Here is a 9,385-nt window from a genome sequence, read left to right on the forward strand (position 1 = left end):
ATGGTACCATAAAGCGAAGCTAGATGCACAGCTGAACGCTATTGGTTAACAGAGATATGTTACTTGCAGAAGCAGGAGAATGAAAACAAAGGAGTGGCCATTTCTAAAAACACAGCCGAGACATTACGTAATAATGTTTACATATAATAACAAGCCATGGTCGACCCGAACTCAAACAAACCTTGTCGTCGTCTCGATGTACAGCCACAAAGCCAAGAAGAACAAAATCTGCTGTGTCCTGTTGTTGTTTTACGATCCTGTCTAAAGCGCGAGCGGTTTGACTTTCTCCAGAGAGCTCGCCGAGCGTCTATATTTGAAATAAACTTCTTGAGCTCATATTATTAACGTTTGCATGATCATTGAAGTGCTCTGATATCCGATCCTGTCAGAATGAGACAAACGAAAGAGTGACGTGTAAAAAATCAAATGAGAAGCTGGAAAAAACAGCAGCAAATGATGCTTTCTGCAACATAAAACATGAACAAACTGCCATGTTTACATACTATCATCACCTTTATGGACTATTATGAACTCGGAATGACGGACTTACTTTCTAACAAGAGACTACATGGGCTGATGAAGATTACAGACACATATGAGCGGTTTGCACTGACTGTGGGCTATAGTTCTTGTTGTTTTTAAACCCAAATAAGGACTAAATGTATGCTGTGTGTAGTTTTATGTAATGTGCGTTTATGTAATGTACCTAATGTAATGTGCGTATTTATAAAGCACATTTATTGTGTACACCCAAAGCGCTTCACATGAGGGGGGTCTCTCCACACCACCACCAGAGCAGCACCACTACCTGCACAGCATTGACTATTCTGTGGAAAATGCAGCTACACTGGAATTCCTACAGAGGTATGTTTTAGGAAGCATTACACTGCAAATTTATACAGGATTTGCAGCCCTGCTTGTAAAAGGCAGTTATCCTTTGTATCATTATTCTGAAGGTTAAAGTTGATCTTGTTTTTTTTTATTATCATTGTTATCACACTGCAAAAAATGCTGATCTTACTTAGAAACTGTCTTGTTTCGAGTCCAAATATCTATAAAAGTCTTAAAATTAGATTATTTTCTTGGTATACACATGACATGAGATAACTGGCCTTGTTTTCAGGGTAAAAACAATACAATTTTGTGTAATTTTGCTTAAAACAAGTAAAATAATCTGCCAATGGGGTTAGAAAAATATTATATCAAGATTATTTTGCTATGCATCTATTCTAAATAAGATTTTTTTTTTTCCTCCTACCGCTGAGCCTCGTTTCAAAGTTTATTTATAAACTAATTTCGAGAGGATCACGTGCTAATAATTGCTTGCGGCTGGTCCTGGATTATTCAATTTAAGATTCACCAATCAGATGATTCCTAGGCCACTATAAATACTCTAAGTTCCATAAGTTCCAACAGCCATCTTCGTTTTAAAGAATTCCTCCTTCCACCCCTACTTTCCTAGATGGGTGGCACAGCGGCCCAGTCACTAGATAGTCCAAGAACGTCACTGGTTCTTGTCTTTACCAAGCCAGCTGACGTTTCTGTACAGAGTTTACACATTCTCCCCGTGCTCATGTGTGTTTCCTCCGGTTTCCTCCCACCATCCAAAAACATGCAACTTAAGTTAATTGACTAGTCCAAATAGGCACCGTAGACATGCTCCTAGTAAGTAGTTATCTCTCAAGAGCAATCACTATCTGTTCATTAGCAACTACAGCAGAGGAGTTCTCGAGATCTACCTGAGCTCCCCTCTCGCCTTGCAAATGAGAAGGAGCTCAGGGCTCTCTCCTGGGACAGCATGCCAAACAAGCTTTTATAATCAATCATCAGCGAAGTGTGAACTCTTGAAATGCATAACTAAGGGAAGCAATACTTAAGAAGTAAGTTTCAAATCAGATCCCTTGTATGTTTGGGGAACAATAGCAAACCGAGGTGCAGATACACATACATGTATTCATTTTTCGATTTTTTTTTTTTTTTTTTTTTTTTTGCATGAAAGCTATTTAGATAGGTGCATTTTTGGAAACCCAGTTAAACCATTTTATTTTTATGGCATTAACCTTAAAGTTCACGTTATCTGTTGTATTTTTAAAAGTTACACGCTTTGCTTTTACATATCAGAGAGAGAATGAAAACTTTTTAGTATTTGTGTGCTCTGTTTGTTTCTGGATGTTCCACGCTGACAAGGAGTATGTTTTTGTATGTTTATTTTTATGTTTATTGCTCTTGATTTGCTGAATGCTTTTGTTCTAGGATGCCTAAGGCTTTGTGTAGTTGTGAAAAGTTCATAATAATTACATTGATCTTCTAATGTAGGTGTCGAATTCAACAGCTTCAGACTCATTTTGTTAAACAAAAATTCTTATTTCACTATTACCTGTTTAATCCCCTGTTCTAATGCCTTGCATCATTATTGTGAACTACATGTAGTGGTATGTCCACACTAAATAAGTTTCTCTTGCAAGTTGGAAATATCCATCAATATCTATCAATATCTTTTTTTCCAGAGATGGAAGCATCTGAGAGTTCAGGGCATGAGGTGTTTTAAGCTTTTATCATAAACTTGTGTGCAGTAATGTAGTCAACTAAAGAAAAATAAAACATTAGGAAGGAAAGCTACAACATTTGTAAAGCATAATGAACAATAAAACTGTGTAAAAATGATTCATGATAACTGAAAATGGATAATAATATAAAGTAGAAGTTATAGAACAAGACGACACCAAATATAAATATAGCTACTTTCGAATGTTCACCATTCAACAGAACATTCAAATTTTCAGCTATTAGTATTACTTGATTCATCGTCAGTCCTCATAGATATAAAAAGCTATACAATTTATTAAACAAACCTGATGGTTTAAAGAGCCCATATTATAGATGAAATAGGGTCATATCTTGGTTGTAAGGGTCTCCAACAACAGTCTAATATGCATGCAAGGTCAAAAAACACTTTCATGGTCTTATAATCTGCATTTATTTTTACCTAATTATCCCAGCGACTCCCGTATGAATCGTCCAGTGATTCATTTGTTCCCAAACCCCTCCTTAGCGCGAAGCTAATCTTCGCTGATTGGACCGATGACCGTCTACTGCGATTGGTTGACACTGACTGCTTTCAGCCAGAGACAGAGTGAATAGCCAACAGCTAATCAACAATACAGAAGTAGTCAGAGTGTATACACGCTCGATAGTGTAGGCGTGGATTTTAGCTGCCAGTGGATGAATGTAAATACAGACGATGGACTTGAAAATACAGACGACTACCTATTTTATTGAGCAAAAACTCCCAAGAACTGGCGAGGAGATCTCTTAGCTTGCCACACTCTTTTCACAGACACACACACATATTGCCCTCGTCCTCGCGCGTGTGTCCACACATATACACACACATTGCCCTCGTCCTTGCACACGCGCCCACGCTTACACACACATATTGCCCTCATTCTCGCGCACGCGTCCACACACACAAACAGATGTAACCCTCCTCCAGACGACATCGCACACACACACACACACACACACACACACACATACATACATAAATCTTCGGACGACAACGCATGCACGCACACACATTACACTCCTCCACGGGAACGTAAACAAAGCAGCACGCGTCGCGTTTTTAACGTGGCTTTGCACGGGATATGAGAATATAGCGAGTTAACCTAAGACAGTACACATGGTTACAGGTAACAAATCACAACTAAATACATTTGCAAGCTAGAGTAAACGAGGCAACAACTTTAATCGCACGTACTTACACTTGAGAAATGGAGGAAGAAACCGATGCATGTCCTGACATGTCCAGTCTTTACTGATCCTTCCATTAACAAATGAAGTATTCTTTGTAGCATGTAATTTCCAGAAGTTTCCAGTAGTTTCCAACTGCTTAAAGCTGGGCTTTTGCTGAGGTTTCATCTTTGGGTAGAGACTCAATAATATCCATCTGCAGTGTGACTTCAATCGACCGGCATGTTTCTGTGTGTGTGTGTGTGTGTGTGTGTGTGTGTTTGTGTGTGTGTGGGTTTCTGTGTTAGAGGGCGGGGCCGCAGGTTTTAAATCTCCCGGGTTTGCACGTACCCGTGAATAACTTGGTTTCGTTAGTACGTCATGGCGAAACACCTAATGACTCGTTATCAAGGCGACTCGTTTGAAGCACTTTGAGTCGACTCTTTTATAAATGAATCAACAGTTTTAAACACTGTACACTAACAGATTTAAGCCTTAGCTGGATACTTCACTTCACTTAGAGCTGTGTTAGGCCTGGTTTATACTTCTGCGTCAATTGACCGGCGCAACTCACGGCGCAGGCAACGCGCGCAGCTGTGCATTTATACTTCTGCGCGCTGTCTTTGTTGGTCTGCATTAACACTTCCGAAACGCTAGTGGGCAGTGAGGTGTAAATGTTCCTCTGTGTCGAGTTTCTTCGCTTCTGTTTTGCTATTCTGAACACTTCCTGGATGTACAAGTGACTCAAACTCGCTCATTTTGAGGCAGGAACCGGCAGACGTGCAACAACTTTAACCATGAGGTAAACACAGAACAAAACTTTCCATCCGGAGCTCCTTCACGGGACTCCATACTTGTAAACAATCGCTCGCGCCATTCGCGCGGCTTTCGGTCCCGCCCAGACTCGTCGGCGCTAGCAAGCCGACCAATCACAGAGCTTGCGCTACGCGTTGTTGCGACGTGTAGTTACAAATTTTGAGAGGTACACGTCGGCGATGGCCACGGCAAAGGGCTATGCGTCAGCGCCGTAGCCTACGCCGGTGTTTGAAGCAGAAGTATAAATCAGCCTTAACACACTACATGGAGAGGCATTTTCAAAAACCCATAATATGGGCTCTTTAAACTGTATGGACTTGCAATCTGATCCACTTTATTTTATCAGGTAAGGACCTTTCTCTCACCAGAGTTTGGGCATTGCTGTGTGGCCAATGACAATAGATGTCTGGGGAAATATTATTATGAATCATATAAATAATGTAAATATCGAAGACAGCAACCTAAATGCAATGCAGTGTTCCTTAAATTTACAGACCAGTGCAAACATTACACTACATTTTTTTTACCATGAATGTACAAGATTTGCATTATTTTATCTTTGTGTGTGTGTGTGTGTGTGTGTGTGTGTGTGTGTGTGTGTGTGTGTGTGTGTGTGTTTTTAATGATAAGCAGGATTTATTTTCCACATTATGGACATTATGGCTGTGTTTTAGCTGACATAACTGCATTAAATACGGTAGTAATTATAGTGTAGTATACTCCTTACCTTGTCTAATTCTTCTTTCCATACATCAGGAATTACAGCAATGCTGTGATCCGAGACGAATTCTACAACTGAAAACATTCTGAAATACAATTTATGCGAGTCCTTTAAAAACAACAGCGAGTGGTTACACAATAGAGTTTTAAGCGATGAGGTCATCTCTCAAAGTATTTGTTTCAACATCCTCTTCAGAAAGTGACAAATACATGTCATGATCAGATGAGAAATCTCTGCTGAGTGTATCCTCTTGGTTTAAGGATACATTTTCACTCTCTCTTGATAAAAGAAACCATGCCACACTCTGAAATTGATCTTGATAAACTCTGCTGTACATAGTTTTGAGGGACATGAACTAATGCATATATCATTTTTTGTTTTTGTTGACTATTAGAAAGAATATCGCTGGCTTTTCTCCAGTGTCTTATGTATTCTCTCCTAGCAACTCGTCTTTTGTTGGCCATTCTTAAACAAAACTAGACGTACATTACTTTTTTAGATAAAACTTAAAATGTATCATGCACCACCCTCTCTATCTGTAAGTCACCTATAAAGGGCAGCTTATAGGCTGTTGCCCTCTAGAGGTGACTTAAAGATAGGGATAGGAGTCCTTTCCATTTGAAATCAAAGCCAAATATATCATCATTCATAGATCATTGAATTCCCAGAACGTCTCCTGTTCTGTAAGGGTTAAGATTGAGTGCTTCGTTGGTATGTGCCCATTCTGAAGAATCCACACAGATGAATTTATGAAGGTGTAGACCCACACGCTTGCACGGGGCTTGGGCTTCAACTATTAGCTCTTTAGCTAACCTGCAGAAAAATCCAGCTTAAACCAGCCTAGGCTGGTTGGCTGGTTTTAGCTGGTTGACCAGGCTGGTTTTAGAGGGGTTTTGGCCATTTCCAGGCGGGTTTCCAGCCATTTCCAGCCTGGTTTTAGCTGGTCAGGCTGGAAAATGACCAGCTAAAACCAGCTTGACCAGCCTGGTTTAAGCTGGACATATCTGGTTTTGGCTGGGCTCCCAGCCTGGCTAAACAGGTCAAGCTGGTATTAGCTGGTCATCTCCCAGCCTGACCAGCTAAGACCAGGCTGGAAATGGCTGAAAACCAGCCTGGAAATGGCCAAAACCCCTCTAAAACCAGCCTGGTCGACCAGCTAAAACCAGCCAACCAGCCTAAGCTGGTTTAAGCTGGTTTTTTCAGCAGGGTACTTGTATTGATGGAAAAGAAATCAACCCATCATCATTGTAGAAGTTGATGAATGATAAGACGGACAGGTATTCAGACTTGTATTGTTCTGCCAGCAACTTAAATTAGCGCAACCGGGAGATGACGCTGCCCCAAATAGATGTACGGCCATCCTGTACTCTTGGGGCTCTCTCTCCATGTCTTCATTATCCCCCCATATGAATCTTAAAACGTTTCTTTCTTCAGGAGGAACAACAAACTGGAGGAACATTTATTCGATATCACATGTTAAGCCTGGTTTATACTTCTGCGTCAAGTGACCGGCGTAACCCACGGCGCATGCAACGACCGTAGCTGTGCATTTATACTTCTGCGTGCAGTCTCTGTTGGTCTGCATTAACACTTCCGAAACGCTAGTTGGCAGTGAGGTGTAAATGTTCCTCTGTGTCGAGTTTCTTCAATGCGGTTTTGCTTTTCCTGAACACTTCCGGGATTTACAAGCGGTTCAAACTTGCTCATTTTGAGGCAGGAAGCGGCGGACGTGCAACAACTTTAACTACGAGGTAAAAACAAAACAAAACTTTCCATCCGGAGCTCCTTCACGGGACTCCACACATGTAAACAATCGCTCCATCAGGCTCGCACCATTCTCGGTCCCACGCTCTCGGTGCCACGCAGACTCGTCAGCGCTACCAAGCCGACCAATCACAGAGCTTGCGCTACGCGTCGTTGCGACGTGTAGTTAAATTTTTTGAGAGGTGCACGTCGCCGACGGCCACAGCGAAGGGCTATGCGTCAGCGCCGTAGCATACGTCGGCGTTTGACGCAGAAGTATAAATCAGCCTTTACAGTGACTGTCTCCTTCCTGAATCAGCACAAAACTCCCACCAAAGAATTAAGTAAGTCTGGGCCAGTGAGAAGAGTATTAATAAGAGAAACACCATGGAATTTTGCAGAGCAGTCGAACTCCACTCTCAATTTGCCTGGCTTTTGAGCGTGATGAATGCCATGGTGTGGTATGTACCAAACTGTTTCTCCATCAGATGCTGTAGGGGCTGGTTCTGCATGTTTTACTTCAAACATGTCTTCCATCACTTTGTATCACTCATAATACTGTGGGTTATTTTTCAGCTTCCTTTTTAGATGTTGCAATTGTGCAAGGGCAAGTTCCCTGTTATTGGGTAGTGATGTAGGGTCGTTACTCTTGAAGGGGAGAGGCATTTGTGGGTGCATTTAGAAATAAAGAAAGATCAGTTAAGTTATTCGTAAATTTGTCTTTAGTGGACGGGACGATAAGGTCTACATCAAGTACCTCAAGTATCAGTTTAATCTAGTAACAGTGGCGTAGCGGACTGGCCCACAAGGCACACACCGCGGGGGGCTCCACGTCATCGAGATTTTCAATAATTGAAAATCCAGCAACCGCAATAATCAAACTCTTGGGAACAACTGTGGTCGGAACCAAAGTTCACAGGTCTGTGTTCTCTGAACTCCTCTCAAGCGGTGGACTACTTCATTCTGATTGCTTGCCGCCGAACCGCGTCATAGCTCATACCATAATGTTGACTTGATTTCAACTCTCCTCGACGCCCACACAGAAGAAGAAGCACCGCGCTGTTTCTCGCCACCGGTTCTTCTTAAAAATGAATGACTTCTGGCTACTTTGACGCTCTTGCCACTTTTGGTTTGTGATCCCTCCTCAGTTTGTGAAGGATTCCCCGCGTTGTCGCTCCACCCCGCCCCCTTGCCCGCTCCTCAGTTTGTGATAGCTCCTCAGTTTGTGAAGGCTTCCCCTCATTGTCGCTCCACCCCGCCTCCTTTCCACGCTCTTCAATTTGTGATCGCTTCCCTGCGTCCAGCCCCCCTTGGCCAGGGGCCCCGTCAGTGATCCCTGCAGGGGGGCCTCCGCATTTTGCACTACACCACTGTCTAGTAAGCCAGAAATAAAATCAGAAAACTCTTTTACAAAATAGACATAGGGTCAGTGGGTTTATATAAGGAATATTTTTTTTTCCGGAATGTCCAGAAGTATAATATTAGGTGCCAATATTTAATAAAGAATTAAACATAAGTCTGTTTTTCTGATTAACATTACGACTATAATTAAAGGTTGATGCAACTCCACCACCATGACCAGTCTGACGAGCCCCGTGCTTATATAAGAATCCTGAAGGAGTGGCTTCATTTAAACCAGGGGTGTCCAAACTTGGTCCTGGATGGCCGGTGTCTTGCATATTTTAGTTCCAATCCCAATGAAACACACCTGGACCAGCTAATCAAGCTCGTTCTATGTATACTAGAAACTTCCAGGGAGGTGTGTTGAAGGAAGTTGGAGCTAAACTATGCAGGACACCAGCCCTCCAGAACAGAGTTTGGACACCCATGATTTAAACTAATATAGTCATTTTGTTTAGCCAGGTTTCACAGAGTCAATTAAGATTATTGTCTGTTATTTAATTCACAATAAGTGCTTTAGGTGCTAGTGACCTGATTTTTAAAAGACCAAGCTTTAAAAAAAAGACAGATTTTTTGGTTTGATTCAAATTTGATTTTTTTCTAGAATACATGGTAGTTTACTTCTTGATCTAATAATTTGAGGAACAGACACATGCATAGCCAGATATGCACTACTGTAATTTAAGTGGGAAGAGCAAGAGTCTATATGGCTAAAATGTGAATTTTCACCTACTAGTCAAACAGAACGGAGCATCCTGGAGATGTTGTCTGACAGGAGTTCAGCTCCAGCACTCCTAGGGTGCAGACCATCAGCACGGAAAAGTCTAGGACGCTCCCAGAAAAGATTCCAATTATTACAAAAGAATATTTACTGTTCTTCACACCATGTTAATAGCCATTTATTCAGAGCAAAAAATCTACTGAACCTTTCCTTTCCTTGGTGCTAAGTTGGAAGTGGTACAGAAACCATGA

The sequence above is a fragment of the Danio rerio genome, chromosome 17 (genome assembly GCF_049306965.1).
Source record: "Danio rerio strain Tuebingen ecotype United States chromosome 17, GRCz12tu, whole genome shotgun sequence".
Lineage (NCBI taxonomy): Eukaryota > Metazoa > Chordata > Actinopteri > Cypriniformes > Danionidae > Danio > Danio rerio.